The sequence below is a fragment of the Nannospalax galili genome, unplaced genomic scaffold (assembly GCF_000622305.1).
Source record: "Nannospalax galili isolate Female #2095 unplaced genomic scaffold, S.galili_v1.0 scaffold639, whole genome shotgun sequence".
Lineage (NCBI taxonomy): Eukaryota > Metazoa > Chordata > Mammalia > Rodentia > Spalacidae > Nannospalax > Nannospalax galili.
The window spans coordinates 1,907,855-1,925,668 of record NW_008344644.1 but is presented as its reverse complement, the minus strand read 5'-3'; the positions used below and the strand labels follow the sequence as shown (position 1 = coordinate 1,925,668).

General features: G+C 33.2%; 1 protein-coding gene across 9 annotated transcripts in view; it reads right to left on the bottom strand.

Moving 5' to 3' along the window:
• Sema3a (semaphorin 3A) overlaps nucleotides 1-17,814 on the bottom strand; it is a 540,175-nt gene that overhangs the window by 355,484 nt on the left and 166,877 nt on the right. Inside the window, exon 3 of one of the 9 annotated variants that reach the window (XM_029567259.1) lies at nucleotides 5,710-5,763. The exons of the other annotated variants lie outside the window; for them this stretch is intronic. The gene's annotated coding sequence lies outside the window, so the exon portion shown is untranslated. The remainder of the gene's footprint in view (nucleotides 1-5,709; nucleotides 5,764-17,814) is intronic. 9 annotated transcript variants of the gene reach the window in all.

Sequence of the window (17,814 nt, the reverse complement as noted above, 5' to 3'; positions counted from 1 at the left end):
AGAGAGAGAGAGAGAGAGAGAGAGAGAGAGGGACTCCCTATAGCAGCTGGCATGGAAACTTATATATAAACCAGGTTGGCCTGGATCACAGAGCTCCTCCTGCTTAAAGGCATGTGCCATCATACCTTGCTTTATTAAGCATATTACTCTTACTAAAGCCCCCCAAAAATCATTAGTGTATTATAAGTTCTGGAATAGTAGGTAATTTGTAGTCATTTCCAATCTTGTCTTTTTAATTGTACAATTTTGAGAGTGCTATTTTTGAGAAATATATGCTATTTTATAACTATTGAGTCAAAAGCTATTTATTGATTCCCTCACTAGATCATAAAATCAGAAAAAAAAACAAGAATTGACTTAAGCAAAAAATAATATTTTACCCTCACCATGAGGGCAAACACTGAAATCTCAAATGTCATTATCATACCAAACATTTCAGAGACATGCACTGTAATATGCATGATAAGATGGTGAAATTATTTCAAGGTAGCAAATATGTAGAGAACAAGATTCTTAGGGTAGAAACTAGTTTTTATGAAGATTAATCTATTATTTTTCTGGTGCTGTCCAGACTCTCATATATGACAGAGAAGACTCTCATACATGACAGGGAAGACTCTCATACATGACAGACAAATGCTATCACTGAGCCACATCAACAACCTTCACCTGTGCAGATATAAAAGTTACAAAACACATAGCAAGAATGGAATCTGGGAAGTCGGAAAATAAAGCTTAAATCTCAAGAGAAGAAAGTGACAAAATTTGGTGGAAGAATCAGGCTGAAGATGGTGTATTTGCCTAGTGCCCAGCTTTGAAAAATAATGCATGAAGTGAGGAGGGGAAAGCAGTGTAGATAGTCCATGTCCTAATGTCATGAGAACAGGAAAGAGACTCCTCAGAACTCCTCAGGATGTGACACTGAGAGTTAAGAAAGCACTATCTCATCTCCAATCTTAATGATTTAAGTGGTGCGAGGAGGAAATAGCCACCACTTATGAGGAGTGATGAGGCTTCAGGTGCAAAGAGATAAGCGGGATATACAAAAGTGCCTGAAGATAGTCTTTGTGGGTGAGGTCTATATAACATGTGAGAGAATCAGGAGACAGAAGAGGAAGATTAAGATATTAGTCTTGGTGATCATGGATGAATTGGAAATTCTGGGTTCTTTTTAGTCACTGACATAAAAGCAAGAAAGTAGATATGATTAAGGTAGGTCCTGACTTTCCCAGAAAAGAAAATCATGGTAAGGCTGAGGGTTCATAGGAACACATAAATGATTATGATTTCAGCTAGGAATATTCAGGAACTTGAAGTATCCACTGTACTCTTTAGCTGGCAAAAGTTGCTTCCTAAGACAAATCATTGTAGGTTGGCAAAAGAGCAGTCTTTATAACAGTTCCTGTTGTTGCCCTGTAGGAGATTATACAGCACTGTGGACTTCCTTCTGATTTACATAGTGATTTGGAATAAGAGGATCGCAAGTGACTGAGGATTCCTTTGAATGAGGTGCTGAGGGAAATCCTCCCTGAGTTAGTGACATTTTATATGAGATATGAAGAAAGCAACTATGTGGCTATTTTGCTAAAATATGTTTTGTAAACAAAAGAAGCTAGAAACAAATTCTCTGAGGTAAGACCATGCACGGAATAGTAGAAACTGCAATAAATAATGAGCAATAAATAAGTAACTAGGGAGCAGAGTGATAGTTGGAGCTAGAGCTGCAAGATATAGTATGGTTATAACTACAAAACAAATGTCAAACAATAAGAAAATACACTATAAACATTACCAAGATCTATGTCATAAATACAATTTCCTAGTCTATAACTGTGTACTAGCTAAGCAAAATACTGTAGAACACACACACACACACACACACACACACACACACACACACACTGTGAAAGATAGAATTATAACACCTTACTTCCATAATGGAGGCCAGACTATTTCAGATATTATGCACCAAACTAATTGCAATGCAACTAGCATGTTGTTTGAAAAATTCATCTAATAAACAATATTTCTCAAATCACATCTTAGAACTCTGATTAAAATGTACTTATTCAACAGAGTAAGACTATCCGTAGTCTCTGATAAGGTAGGGAATCTGCTGGCACAAATGAGGTTTCCACCTATCTCAGGAAGATTATATGAGTTAACGAGGCACCTGCAGACACAAAATAACTGCTCAAAGCTGACAGTTCTTTTCTGCAATCCACACCATATAATTTTTCTACAAAAGAAAAATCTGTCAAAAGGGGTTCCATTAGTGTCAGGTAAAGATTCCTAAGAAACATATTTTTTAACTTGCTGTAAAATGATAGCAGCAAGTGAAACTGAAATGAAATTCCTATTGCAAATAGATTAGAATTCTTTATCTTATCTATTTCTTCTCTTTGATCCTGGCACTGTCCTGGAAACCTTAAAGGAACTGTGACTTTGACAAATATGATGTGTGGTTATTCCTGCAGGGATGTTCTTAAAACAAATAACACATTATCCTTTTTTGCTGTACTGTTTTCACTAAGCAATGATTTACTAGGCATTACTAGAACTGAAATGGATACTGGCCATTTTACTTAAAGATTACTCTGTGTTCATTAGAGGCATTGAAAACTGTCGTTATTGCTAAAAAAAAAAAAAAAAGGTGCTTTGAATTTAAAAGTAAGCACCTCATTCTCTATTTCTCTTCCCCTTCCCTTTCTTTATTCTTATATCTCTTCCTCATGAGAAAAAAATTTGGCCTTAGCTTTGAATAAGTTATAAATAAATATTTGAAGTTTAATTCAATTTAGCAAGCAGGACTCCAAATGATCAGAATTAGTAAATGAATTATATTTCCTTTTTTATTTTTATTTTATGTGTATGCATGTATTGCCTGCATGTAGGTAAGGGTACCCGTGCTGTGAAGTGCCCACGGAGGTCAGAAGAGGCTGTGAGATCCCCTGGGACTGGAGTTAAGGACAGTTGTTAGCTGCCATGTGGGTGCTGGGATTCAAACCTGGGTCTTCTGCAAGAACAACCAGTGTTCTTAACTGCTGAACCATCTCTCCAGCCCCTATGAATTATATTTCAAATAACCTCGGTATATGAGTATTTAAGATAGTCAATGTATTTTTAAGTACATTTAAACATTTCAATTTTTGTAATATGTTCAATTAAATCATTTAAAATAATTCATTTAAAATTTATTTAAAATACTGATTACACTGATGCAATATATCAGTAGTTTTGTAGTTTTGGCCATTGACTGTGCAGCCTTCCATATGCTAGACAAGCACTCTGCAATTGACTTATATGCCTGCTCTTTTTTAAAAACTTTGAATTTGAATACAGGGTCTACTGACCTTGTACCTTTTTTACTGGCCCTGTGACTTTTTCTATTCCAAAGGAAATATTACACATTCTGGCCTTCAACTTGCCACTGCCTTTAGAGTAACTGGTGTTACAGGACTGTACCATCAAGCAGTGAACCTCTGGAAATGGTAAGTGAAAAATTAAATTGCACATATGATATTTTCATCAATGGTAGATTTAATACCCTTGAAACTTTTAGCTCTGGGCAACCAAAACAAATCAATGACACCTCAAATTTCAGAATACCTAAAATAGGTCTCTGTCATCCAGCCTTATGCTGTTTCAATCAGAGGATAAGAAGTATAATTTGTTTTAAATATATCTATTGATCTCTTTTCTAATTAATTTTATCCAAATTTGATTGTTGTTTAGTTTAGAAGAGTCCTGAAAAAAAAGTATATTACTTTATTTTCCATTGATAGTACACTGACTTTAGAGAAAATTAATATAAGACCCTTATAATAAATAGTGCCTTGAATTTTCTTTCTTGTGTATTTAATCAGATCTCAATTGAGCCTGGTCAATTTGGTGAGCAACTGAGGTCGTTAATAGATAATGAAGGAAACCCTATTGGTAACAGATAATTGCTAAATGTTTTTAAAAATAATTATATGGAGACAATTTTTCCTTCAGAAAATAAACACAAAATGAATAAACTATTACAAAAGTATAGCTTAAGCCTTTAAATTCATCCATTAACACTATCTTCTAAATGTCCATTCATATGTAACTTTTGAGAGATACACATTATTTCCATGAAAATAAACTTTATAAAACATAACCTGTCCTATATACAGCATAGACATTAATACAATCACATGCACAACTCATGCATACTCCTTGTAGAATTGTTAGCTGTTTAGTACAGACTGTTATATTAATTAAACAAGCATTCAACTTGTATCTCCTAAGTGTTTAGCATTCCTAAAATTTCTGGAATCCCTATTTCCTTCTGAAAATATTTGATCTAGCATTAGAAATATATAACTGTTTATACATTTTGAATGCATAAAGTTTTGAATGTTTATTTCTATTAGTAGTCGATTACAATTATAAGCATAATTGAAAACCTTTGATGCTTCCTCATGTTTACAACATTTCCTATTCCAAAGGAGTTTTTAAGCATAATTTATTATTTTTCTGTTTGAAACATTGTGTATAAAATATTGGTTTTCTTTTCACTAAGCATTCAGTTCTAAAATTCATTATGTACCAGTATTGATCAATGATTTAGAATATCAACTTGTTAGATTTATAAATATTATTTTTCTCTGAAATTCTATTAACATCTATATGAACAGAAATGAGATAAACATTGAGGATAAAACAAAAAAAAATCATAAGAGTGAAAATTATGCATCCCTAAGGTCAGGCAGTTATACTTTTGCAATTCTGTAAAAACATAGCTACTAATTCATAGTTATAAACTGATAAAAAGCTATTTACTGGTTTTTCTTTGGTCTTGCACATTTGACCTAATGACTTTCAAATTTTAAATTAGTTATTATAAACTGGCATTTTCTTTCCTTTTAAATTGAATGGCCATATATACATTTTTACACTCAAGGCAATAGAACTGTGAGTCAGTTTTTGATATCTAGAATGTTTATTACCACCTTTAGTGGATTGTTTCATTGAACAAATGTAGATATATCTTTTTAATTACAACATATTCTCACTCATATATTGAATCACAAAAATGTGACTCTCCAAGAAATGGAAAGTAATCACCAGAGCCTGGGAGAATAGAACAGAGGGATGGAAAAGGTTGACCAATGGGTTCTATGTTGCATTTGGGTTGAAGATGTTCAAAGGTGTTATTGCACAGCAGGGTGACTACAGAAAGCAATAACGTGCTGTCCATTTCAGAAACCTACAAGAAAGGATTTTGAAAGTTTTTACAATAAAAATATGAATAATTTTTAAATTGATAGCTATGCTTAACCTAACTTAAACATTATAAATGTATCCATAGTATAAGTAAGTTACTCAGTTTATATGCATAATGCTAATGGTTTTGTGTTTTGTGTATCAATAAAAAAATTAAATGTAAATTTTGTAGTGATAGGGTAATAGCTGAGTTGTAGAGCATTTACTAATTCATGAAGTCCTAGATGCATTTCTATCAATCCCCTAAAAAGAAAATACTAAAAACTCATCTAACTATTTGATGTCTGTTATACCTCATCAGAATCCACTCAATGAATCTATAATTGTGCAACTAAAATAAAATGTTAATTAAAACAGAGTGAAATTATCTGTGATATAACTTCCTAGAAGCATTAGAGACATACAGACTATAGGAGGACATCACTGTAGGAATGTTAGACTTCCTGCACCACTGACCTTATACTGGGTCCTTTGGCTTTCTTGGGTAATTGTCCCATGAATTTCAGCAACCTATGGAGAATCAGAGCAAAGTTTCCATGGTTTGCTCATAGTGTGACACTTGTGCTTTTCCTTCCACCATGAGTTTTACATGTGTCAGACTGAGGCTGTTTCTTTATTTTAGAATGATGGCACATAGCCTAAACTGTCCAGTGATAGATATATAACATATGCAATATATAAACTTTGTAGTTTTACAGAATACAGATGTTGAGTTCATTTGTGTCCACATTGCAGCTTAGTTTAACCTCATTGAACAAATACAATATAAAGCACACAGAAGCAAAACTTGTAGAGAAGAGAGCATGTCAGAGATGATAGTCACTTTTGCTCAGCCAATCAATGAATGATGCAAACAGGACACATTTAACTGTCTCAGTATAGCAAGAGTTCCAGGGAACTTGCAAGCAAAGGCTTGGACTGACAGTTACTTTCCTAAATGATTAGGACAGAAATGTAGCTCATCACTAGAGTGATTGCTTAGTATACATGAGGTCCTAAGTTTAATCACCAGTACTACAAAGTAAAAAAAAAAAAAAAACAAATCTGTTTTCCCCTGGATATTTAAGGGAAGAAGGAATTTTTTAATGGCAAAAGCAATTTGATTTCCTTTAATCTCATAGAAAATCCAATACATGGATAAAATTATGATAAAATTATGAATAAAAACTATTAAGCTAACTGTAGAGAATATTATCTGAAGTATTGAATGTTCCCTATGTGTAATTTCTATCTACACCATCTAATGACTTGGATCAGTAAACCAATCATTTCCAAGTAGAAAACTGACCAAATAAATTCCAAAATGTTCTAAGACAGCATATCAAGTTGAAACTTAAATATCTGCAAATATTAATGATTGACTGGTCAGGCAACTGAACTGGTGAGATGCAAAAGACAGGAAGTGTTTTCCACTATCTTTAACTTCAGACAAACTTGATTTCATAAGTAACACCCCCAAAGTAGGCACAAACCCTATAGAACAAAGACAAAGAAGCTCTGAAAACAAATAGACTCTCTGTGGGGTATTTTTTGCATAATATACTCAATAACTATAGAATTTAAACTTGGTTTAAAATTGGAACTAAAATTATTAAGGTATAAAATCATTGTAAAAATATTAAAGAATTAACCTAGATATATTTTAAAGACCAGAGAATTGTTTAGTTCCTTCTCAAAAGTATATAACAATTTTTAGTGATTAAATTTCAATTTCAATTTTCTATTAATAACAGCAACAATAGCAGAATATTAAAAGGATAAATGCAACCCAACTACAAATTCTTGAAATTTTTTTTTTGCTGTATATAACTAAATTAGCATGTATTTGAATGGGATTAAGGTTAAGAGTTCCATCATGAACTTTTTACAATAATTTAGTTTAATTATATTAAAGTATGTGCATCCTATATTAAGATGTTATATCACTTTAATTACAAAGTAACATAGCCATCTGACTATTTCACTTAATTGCATGCATTTGATGAAAATAAAGGGATAACTCCCTATCTACAATTTATTTTTATGGATATTTGTATTACAATTCATGTTTTCAGTTTTGTGATTTTTTTTCTCTTCCTTTACTTCATTTTTTTCCATTTATAAAATTAAATGTTCATTGTTCTTCATTATGTATTTTTGAGAATATTTTTGTTGAAATGAAATTATTCAAATTAATGATTACTTTTAACATTATAAGGAAATTAAAGGTTGACCTGAGAAACTATTCAGCAAACAAATTAGTTAACAATTTCAGATAATTATGTAAAACGATGAGAAGAGGACTTAGTTCATAGCAGACAGAATGATGTTCTACAAAATAAAACGTCAGTAACTAACTACCAAACCAAACATTCAGTTATTTTTGGACCATACAAGTAAAATATCCCCTACCAAGTTATTAACAAGATAAGAAAAATGGTCTAAGTCTCTAGTCTATATATTAATATTTATTGAGAGAGAGAGAGAGAGAGAGAGAGAGAGAGAGAGAGAGAGAGAATTACCATTTAGGCGTGCCTGTAAATCTTCTTTCCTATTAATTAATGGTTTTATAAAGCTTATTTTTTAATTTTCCAGAACCATATTGCTTTACTTAATTTTAAAAACTTAATCCAGAATCAGAAAAGTTCCCCAAGCTGCTTGCTAATGGCACAATAAAGAACAAGCTGTGGAGGTAGGTGCCCACATCGGAGATGACTAAACTGCAGGATCTGCGTTGTGTCAAAAACCTTTTTGCTGCCTCACATTTTCTAAAAATGGAAAAGGTGAAGCTTTCACAAGTAGCAGGCTCCAAATAAACAGCGCGCCCAGTGCAGAGCTCGTGATACTAGCAAAAATGTTTTTTTCATACATTAGGAAATTCTACTGCTAGCTGGTACCCTCCATCTTAATAGGACATTTCTTCATATTAATGTGAGATGCAGTGTAGGGACCCTAAGAACTCTGAATCCCTCAGGCTACGTTTGTCCCAAAGAAGCATTAGCTATGTGTAGCCTTAAGGAACTTTTATACATATCGATTGTTTCCTTGGAAGAGAAAAAAAAAGAGAAAAAAACAAAACTGGGTCACTGTAGTGAGTGTTATGATAAACCCATGAAAGATCTTTTACTTTTCTGCTTCTATTTTCTTAATTTTGTTTTCTGTATTTATAGGCAGAAATACTGTGTATAGATAATTAAATCAGAGCCACCAAGATAGTTATTCATATAGTTGTCTATCACTGGTGACAACTCTCTTACAATTCATTCATTACTGCCCCTCACCCCCATCTTAGACAGTGAAATGGATGAGGTAGTATTTTCTTTCTCCGTTTTTACATATTTATCTTTTTATAGTATCATAGGATAGTTTTATCCTTTTACTTTGTGTACAGTGAACTTGCTCTTTATCTAAATATCCCTATTTATTTTTAGCTTAAAATATGAAAAATAAATACAAATGGTTTAATAGATAACAGTATTTTCTTGGCCTGTATTCTGCCTGGTCTAAAATTCGTAGTGCATTTCACATTCACCTCACTTCACCTTTCCTTGTCGCAACATATTTCATCAGTTATTATGGTTGCTGAGTTGCCAATAAATTATTTAGCCAAAGTAACTGTTCTCTGATGGACAGCATTTCTGAGGATGAACTCTGTTAAAATGCATCCACTCCAGGAAGGCCTGCAAATACAAATTGTATTGAAAATTTCAGGCTTCTAAATAAGATATAAGATGAAAATGATTTAAGAAAAAAAGCATATATATATATATATATATGTTACATTAGTCAGTTAAGAAATATTGATTACAGTTTTATACCATAAAAGAAACTGTATGAATGATGCGATTTCATGGATCATATCATATGAAAAATATATTTATTTTAAGATGATAATATGCATTTTTTTCTTACTTAGCCCTATGAATTTATTAATTTCTGAGTGTTAATATCAAATTGATTATCACTAATTACTTGTTAATAGCAACTTTGAAACAGCTTACAAAGGAAATCATCAGAAGCTCTGGATGTATGTATAACTTAGTGTTTAGATTTCCCCTGGTCTTTAAATATTTTGTTCTGTAGTTACCATGAGGCAAGCAGATCTCTGTGAGATCGAGGTCAGGCTGGTCTACATAAGGAATGCCAGGCCAGCTGAAGCTACAGGGACACCCTGATTCAAAAAGACCAAAAAAAGTATATCTTTTGATCATAACATGCTGTTTCAAAAACAGCATCTTAACATGATTATAAGGCTAAGAAACAAGCAGAAGTGAACCAGACAAAATAGTATAAAACTGTACTCACTCACTACTCCCTGCCATAGGAATTGTTCTGTTCTACTTCACCTCTGTCAATAGTGTTCATTCTTGGCATTCACACAGTTATTTTTAATTAGTTTTGGTTTTATTTCTAATTTGGTTTGGTTTTAGTCTTCATACTGAAGACCAAACTGTGCTACATATTTACAATATTACAGCATTTGGCATTTATCTGCATTGTTACTCTTGTCATTGAGTTTTATATTTTCCAGTCTTTTCCTCTTGCTCATCACCTTTTCTAAGCTTGAAGAACACCCTTTAGCATTTCTTGCAATGCTGCTCTGGTGGGGATATATTCGCTCAGGTTTTTCTTAGCTGAAGAAGTCCTTATGTCTCCATTTCTTGATGGAAACTCTGTGGAATGCAGTATTATTGGCAGAGGATTTTTTTGTTGCTGCTGTTGTTGTTTTTTTGAATTTCATGAAGCTCCCCTGCCAGCCACTCCTCCTATTTCCAGGTTTCTTTTTCAAAGTCTCCTGCAAGGAGAATTGGGATTCCTAATGTGTGTTTTGGGTTTCTTTGTTTTGTTTTGTTTTCCCTTCTGTCTTCAGATTCTCTCTTTATCTTTGAGAGCCTGATTATGAGATGTTTTGGAGTAGAGGTAGTTGAGTTATATGTGACTGGTGACCTTTGACTTTCCTTGGATGTTTGTAGCCTCTTCTAACATTGGGAAGTTTTCTGTTATGACGTCTTTGGACGAGCTTTGTAGCTCATTGGTGTTGTCAGATCCCTTTTAACTCTATTAACCCATCTATAATGCTGTTCCAGTTTCCAGTGGTTTCTTTATTCCTTGTTCTTCTTTTTTGTTCTTCTCTTTCAATTGTGCATTTTTAAATATCCACTTTCTCATGGTACTACTCTTCTATTTGATCTGCTCTGCTATTGACATGTTTCATGGCACTTTTAATTTCTTTAGTGTATTATTCACCCCAAGTTCCATCTGATTTTTAAAAATTGTGCCTATCTTGCTTCTCAGAGTATTGAACCTTTGTTTTCTGCTTTCTTGAAGCTCATTAAATTTCTTTAAAATAACTGTTTCATATTTTTAATCTGAAATTTACTCACACTGGTTACTTCCTGGCCAATTTGTGCCAAAATATCTTGACCGGAGGTTTTCTATAAACCCATGATGCTTGTTTTATAATGTCTGGACAGTGAAGTAGTAGGCATTTATCCCAGTGTTTATGATCAGCATTTTCTGTGTCTGCCTTTTAATACATTCCAGGTGGGGTTTGAACTTACAACCATTTCTATTTTAGCACTATATGGCAGGTTTGTATTATGTCTGCTGTTTGTGTGCTGTCATGTTTCGGCACTAAAGAGTGAGCCAAGTCTAGTTTTATTCACAAACAACAGGTGGTGTGTTATTCATCATGAATGTGGAAAGTACTTAAAGTAGTAGTTCATCCTCCTAAGCCTCTCTTTTGTTGACTGGGGGAGCCAAAATACCTTATTTGAAACCACTGACTGATATGTCTATGCAGATGCACAGACAATGCTCTGTTATAAACGTAATAGGTGAGACAGTTTCTTCCACACGCATAAAAATTAAAACTCAAGCCAATTAAAAATTATCACTACAATATGTTAAATGACATAGAGAAATGGGACCACAAAAATAGTACAGCATGTACAGGAGTGGTGAGCAATTCCCTCTTATTTCCATATTTTAGAATAATGTGTTAGTGTGTTTGGATTTATTATCTTTACAGTCATGTTAACTGGCTATCATTTCAGGTAGCTTGTTATGATAACACACATTTTGTAACCCTTATGATAACCACAGAAGAAACGTTGAGAATGAATGCTAGAATAATTGCTAAGGGAGCCAAACAGATTACTAGAGTAAGTCATTGAGCACAAGGGAAAACTATAAGGCAGAGAGAAAGGAACTACAACAAAACCAGAAAACAAGTCACAGAATACTGCAGTGGGAATGAATGATCATGTTGTAATGTCAGCAAATTAAATTATCCAGTTAAAAAACATAGAATGATGAAATAGGCAAAATCAACAAAATCATTTTTCTGTTGCTGACAAGAAACTCATTTCACTTCCAGGGACATGCTCTGAACTCATCAGCTGTGTGACATCAATCTAATCACCTGTAAAATAGTACAGTAGTACTGCTTATATGGTAAGGTTGTTAGAATTAAATGAATCTACACTTGTAATATCAAAAGACTGCTGAAGTATTTGTCAATAACATATCACCATTACTTCAATGCGATCCTCATTATTATCACCATCAACTTCACCCATTTTTAAATTATTCAAGGGAAAGACCTGTCTTTAAAAAAGATAAAATTTTTTTTGATGATTTTATAAAAAGTGGAAATCTGATTGGTCACATTAAAACCTTTTATGGGATTTTTAAGGAAGCTTGTATTTGAGAAGAGAGTCATTTGAAAATAATTAAGAACCTGGATTCTCTTATCACTTAAAGTGTGAGAAAAATCTTACATTATTTCAAAACTATAATGATGATGAAGAAATATTTAAATAAATGCATCAAATATTAATATCATTAAATGAATATAAAAGCTTAGTAATATTGGCAACAAGCTAAGGTTATCTCTCTAATGATCCATTAAGATCACTACCAAATGATTCACACTATTTTGGCTCTAGTTTTTCTATGCTATAATATTTACATCAAACAAAGACATTAATATTCAAATGTACTCAGTAGCTCTTTCAAAATATTCATTTTTATGGGCATGGTGGTGCACGCCTTTAATCCCTGCACTAGGGAGGCAGAGGCAGGGGGATCTCTGAGTTCACAGCCAGCCTGGTCTACATAGTGAGTGCCAGGACAGCTGGGGCTACAGAGAGACACTGTTTCAAAAAGACCAATATATATATATTCATTTCATTGGAGTATACCTACTAAAGGTATCTTATGTTCACTTTAGCAACACTATTGATCTATGTGTTCTTTTTGTGCTAATTACTCCATAATTAAACATACCAGAGGACAGACATTCATTCAGCTAAAGCAGACCACAAGTACTATTACCTTATTAAAAAGAAAACATCAGAGGAGAAATGATGTCATTTCCTGAGTGGATGTTCATGAGGGGGTATTGCAGAATATAATGAGTAAAAAATAAATTTGGAGGAAAAAGTAAATCTTTGAAGAAATAAAAGAAATAAAAGATACTGCCATAGTTTCATGTAAAGTATGATCCTTTTCTTACAATGAACTATAATTTTTTTTATAAAATGGAGAGCTAGTCTCTGATTATATTCCTTCATAAACCTCATAGACAGATGTGTGCCTTAGTCATGCATCATGGTTGATTACCATCATTCGACTTTATGCAACACAGACTAAGGACTTTACTTTTTAATTTAACATCTAATTTCTTTGGTATTACAGTAGACAAAAAGTAATATCCCACGATTTTTTTTTTTGTAGACATCTGCACAATAAAAATATTTACGTCAAATATTTTGTGTCAAAAATATTTACAATGTGACTTGAAAATCATGTATGTCTGTTTATTCTCTTTCAGAATGTAACCCACTTTAGTTTTTAAAGTGCTTTAAAATAAAGTGTTTTAAAGTTTTAAGCTATGAATTGTGCCCTGAGGTATTTTAATGACTGGAAAAATCAACACAGTGTGAAAATGTATAAATAAATAGAATTATTTGAAGAGCTACAGTTTACCATTATGACGGCTGAGAACCTACTTACATTCCTGACACAATGAGTCAAGGATTTTTTAAATTACAGGGAATGAAGACTTTTTGAATCTTGTTGAGCTACAGCAGTCTGACTTAACTGGGTGGGAAAAATCCAAAGGATGGTTTCTTACAAAAGCAAGCATTGTTGGACAACACTAATCAAATGGAGTTTCCAATCAAATGATATTCATTAGTACAGATCTGAGTTGGTAAACAGAGATTAACATGAGATGACTCAATACATCTATTCAATAGAGTTCAGATTTGACATTGGTCATGGATATAAAATTAATGTTGAATTGACTGTGGAATTCAAATCCTTATAGTCATCTGCCAGTTCCAACAGAATAAAAATGAGATTGTTACAGAGCGAAAAGAACATATGGTTGAAACAAAGCAAAAACTGGTTTTGGCTAACAGATAAACAGCAAAATGATAGTAATTTATATATTAGAAATCATCTTTTATCAGATGAGAGTTTAGATAACAAAATGAAAAATTATTTTATTGTTAACAAAAAAATTCAGAATATTCCTGAATTAATTTTTAAAACTGAAGCTTAATATGAAGTGTCATTAATTTTTTTTAAATTACATTTGTTTATTTGTGTGTGAGAGTGTGTGTGTGTGTGTGTGTGTCTGTGTGTGTCTGTGTGTGTCTGTGAGTGTGTGTGTACTGGTACAAAAGTGCCAAGGTGCACATATGGAGTTCAGAAAACAACTTGCAGGAGTCAGTTCTCTCTTTCTACAATGTGAGTCCTAGAAAGTAAACTCAGGTCATAAAGTTTAACAGCAAGAGCCTTCACCCATTGAGCCAGTTCATCAGTCCTAGGATGATTTATGTTAAAAAAGTCACTCTCATTACTGTGAAAAAATATGTATCAAGGGGCTATCAGATTGAAGTTCCCCTAAGCAAGAGACACATTTATGGATAAGATCTGAGAGAAGAGAGGGAACCTGATCAATGGGCTCCAGGTAGACCCTGAGGGAACAGTCAGGCCCTAGGGTGCTTTGTAAGTAACTGGAGGGTTGCGAGCAAAGGACTGGAATGACTGACTCATTTCATTTATGTTTGTTAATATCTAAATAATTTTTAAAGATTGAATATATTCAAGGTTTAACAATATATTGATTTAATATTAACTTAATATATTTGTATGCTATATTAACATTGTGTGAGGATGATCAACATTAAGAAAAAGACACACACAGCAGTACTCATGCATAGGACCCATTCTTCTATAACTGAACATCTGCACCCTGTGAACAAGGCCTGCTCATTTCATCCAGTCTTCATCCCTCACAAACACCACCCTGCCCACTGTCTACGAGTTGTGCTTTGCTTAGATTCAGTATGTTGGTCAGATCATGCTACATTTACCACTCTTATGTGGCATATATATCCTTTACTAAAATGCCTTTCAGATGCATCTTTTTTTTTTTTTTTTTTTTTTTTTTTTTTTTTTTTTTTTTTTTTTTTTTTTGAGAGGGCTGAGTACTATTGCAAATGATCCTATTTTAAAAGCCCTACACTCAGGGGCTGGAGATATGGCTCAGAGGTTAAGATCACTGGCTGCTCCTGCAGAGGACCCGGGTTCAGTTCCCAGCACCCACAAGGTGGCTAACAAGTGTCTATTACTTCAGTTCCAGTAATCTGACACTCTCATTTGACTTCCACATGCATTGCATGACATGGGTGCACTTACATACATTCTGGCCATATATTCACACACTTAAAACATAATAATTTAAATTTTTTTTAAATAAAAAATAAAAACACCACTCTTGAAACTGAATGGAAAATGGACAGTTGCAGTTTCTTATTCAAATTGAGAGATGAATTATTTAGCTATATAGATTTTATAATAAATTTTGGTTGCCTATGAATGGACATTCATGGTAGTATTGCTTGAATAGAATCTTGTGGCCAAATTTTAAATTCTATTTTTATAAATTTTAGTAATATAAATCCTATTCCAGTACAAAATATTGTAAAGCAAAGATAGGTGTTTTGTGATCCCTAAACATCAGATGTTTCCTTAAATTATCACTTTTAACTTATTTCAGGTTTGGAATATATACATAGAACTATAGTGGGCAAACTAGCCAGGCATGGTGGTGCACACCTTTAATCCCACCACTTGGGAAGCAGAAGCAGGCGGATCTTTGTGAGTTCGAGGCCAGCCTGGTCTACATAGTGAGTTCCAGGGCAGCTGTGGCTACAAGGAGACCCTGTTTCAAAAAAGACAAAAAATAAATAAATAAATAAATAAATAACAGCAACAAAAAAAAACTATTCTGGGCAAACTATAATTTTTCTGTAACTACCACAAACATAGAAACTAATTCACTTTATGAAAAAATTATTTCATTTTTATTTATGCATATGTGTGACTGTATGTGTGGGAGAGTATGTACAGTTATGTGTGTGTGTGTGTGTGTGTTGGCACGTAATGATGGAAGCCAGAAGATGGTGTTAGATCTCTTGGAGTTGAGCCTCTGGATTATGGTGCTGGGATATTAACTCCGGTCCTCATAGCAAGCAGGAAGCACTCAACCATTGAACCATCCCTCCAGCCCAAGTGATTCACTTTCATTTCGTAAAATTTACTGCTAAAAATAGTTGAACTTACAGTAAGATGTATCTGTTAAATGCTTTACATGTATATTTATTTTATTTCAAAATTTCACTTCATGAAAAATTTTGAGCATTGGAAATAATTTGAAAGCTTTGAGTAGAAGAGTGGTATGAGCTAAGTCATTTTATCTAAGTTTTTACATGACATAAAATTTTTAGCCATTTGTTGAAAATATTTTCAGGAACTGCTACAGAGATAATATACTACTCCTCCTTCAATTATTTTTGATGTATTTATTTTTATTTTATGTAAATGAGTATTTTGCCTGCATGTGTGTAAGTAAACCTTCGTGTGCAATACCAATAGAAGCCAGGAGAGAAAGTGTCCTATTTCCATGAACTGGAGTTACAAATGGTTGTTAGACACCATGTGGATGCTGGAAACTGAACCAGGGTCTTCTGCAAGATCAGCCAGTGTTCTTAACCACTCAGCCATCTCTCCAACCCCTAATATTTCTCTTTAAAAAACAAACAATAAACAAGAAAACCCCAAACCTTAAAGCATTCTGTAATATGTAAAATCTACTAGAACCAGTCTCTTCCCTTAGTAAGATTTATAATATTTCCCTGGAGCTAAACATTATGTATGAGAACACTTCAAAAGATCTTTTAAGGAAAACATTTAAAATATAGAGATTTGTTTCCAGGTTACTTGGTTTACTCTGTAGCAGGCAGGAAGTAACTAGTTTTGGCTTGAATAATCAGGTAATACCTCACACAAAAGTGGACAGAGAGAAAATTTTAAAAAACACACACAGAGAGAAGGCTGGACAAAGAAAAAACACCAGGCAAAATGAATGAATAAATTTTTTAGATTTTGATATACTAGGATCAAGAATTATGCTAAAATCTTTGATATACAGTAAAATTAAAATAAGTGGGAATGATCAGCTCCTACCAGAGGAATCAACAGAACATGTTAAATGTTCTTGATCCTTATACCATATATAAGAACTATTTTGAAATTTTTTAAAATAAAAATGTGTTGCATTACTGTATACACATTGTAACTACCTTATTTTACAGATATATGAGTTTAATTTCTCAAAGTATGATGAATTTGAAGGAGCTCTAGTTTTATAACTTTCACCACTACTAGGCTACAGAAAGAATGTGGCATTTAATCATAGATTTCAAGCCTAAAAGCATGGAAATGCAACAAATTTCAATATAGGAAAAAAGCTTGGAAAATGGTCTTTTTGATGGACAACCTTCAAGGTGATTTGCCTTTTTATTTAGGACTTTTAAAAATATTTTATTATTTTTACTTTATGTGTATGAGTGTATTGCGTGCATGTATGTGAGTGCACCCGTGTCATGCAATGCCATGTAAGTCAAAAGAGGGAGTCGGATTCCCCTGGAACTGGAGTTAAGGACGGTTCATAGCCTCCATTCAGGTGCTGGGAATCGAACCTGAGTCCTCTGCAAGAGCAGTCAGTTCGCTTAACCACTGAGCCATCTCTCCGTGTGATAAAATTCAAACTAGGATTAATGACAGAATGTGTGCATTTACCACAAAATAAATAAAGTACAAAGACAATTATAGTGTTTTCTAATGAATTAGGATGATAGCTGATGGATTACATTTTTGTGCTTATGAATTAAATCTGCATAGGCAGCTTCATTTATCTTTAAGTAGTCCATTTTTATTCAAATTCACATAAAACCCTTATACATTAAAATGTATTTTTAAACTATAAAAGGATAAAAAGGTATAATCATTAGGAATATTCCTGGGATAATGGGAAATGAGAGAATAAGATTCAAAATGAAACCACGTAATTTTCATTGGCAGCATGTGTGGTACTAGTATCTTCTGTGTCCTCTTCTTTACATTCCTCAAATCTCATTTGCAGCATCATGACAGGATTTGGAACCATAGATAAGCATTGATGACCCATTTAACAGCAACTTCCTAAAGAAGTTTCAGATATCA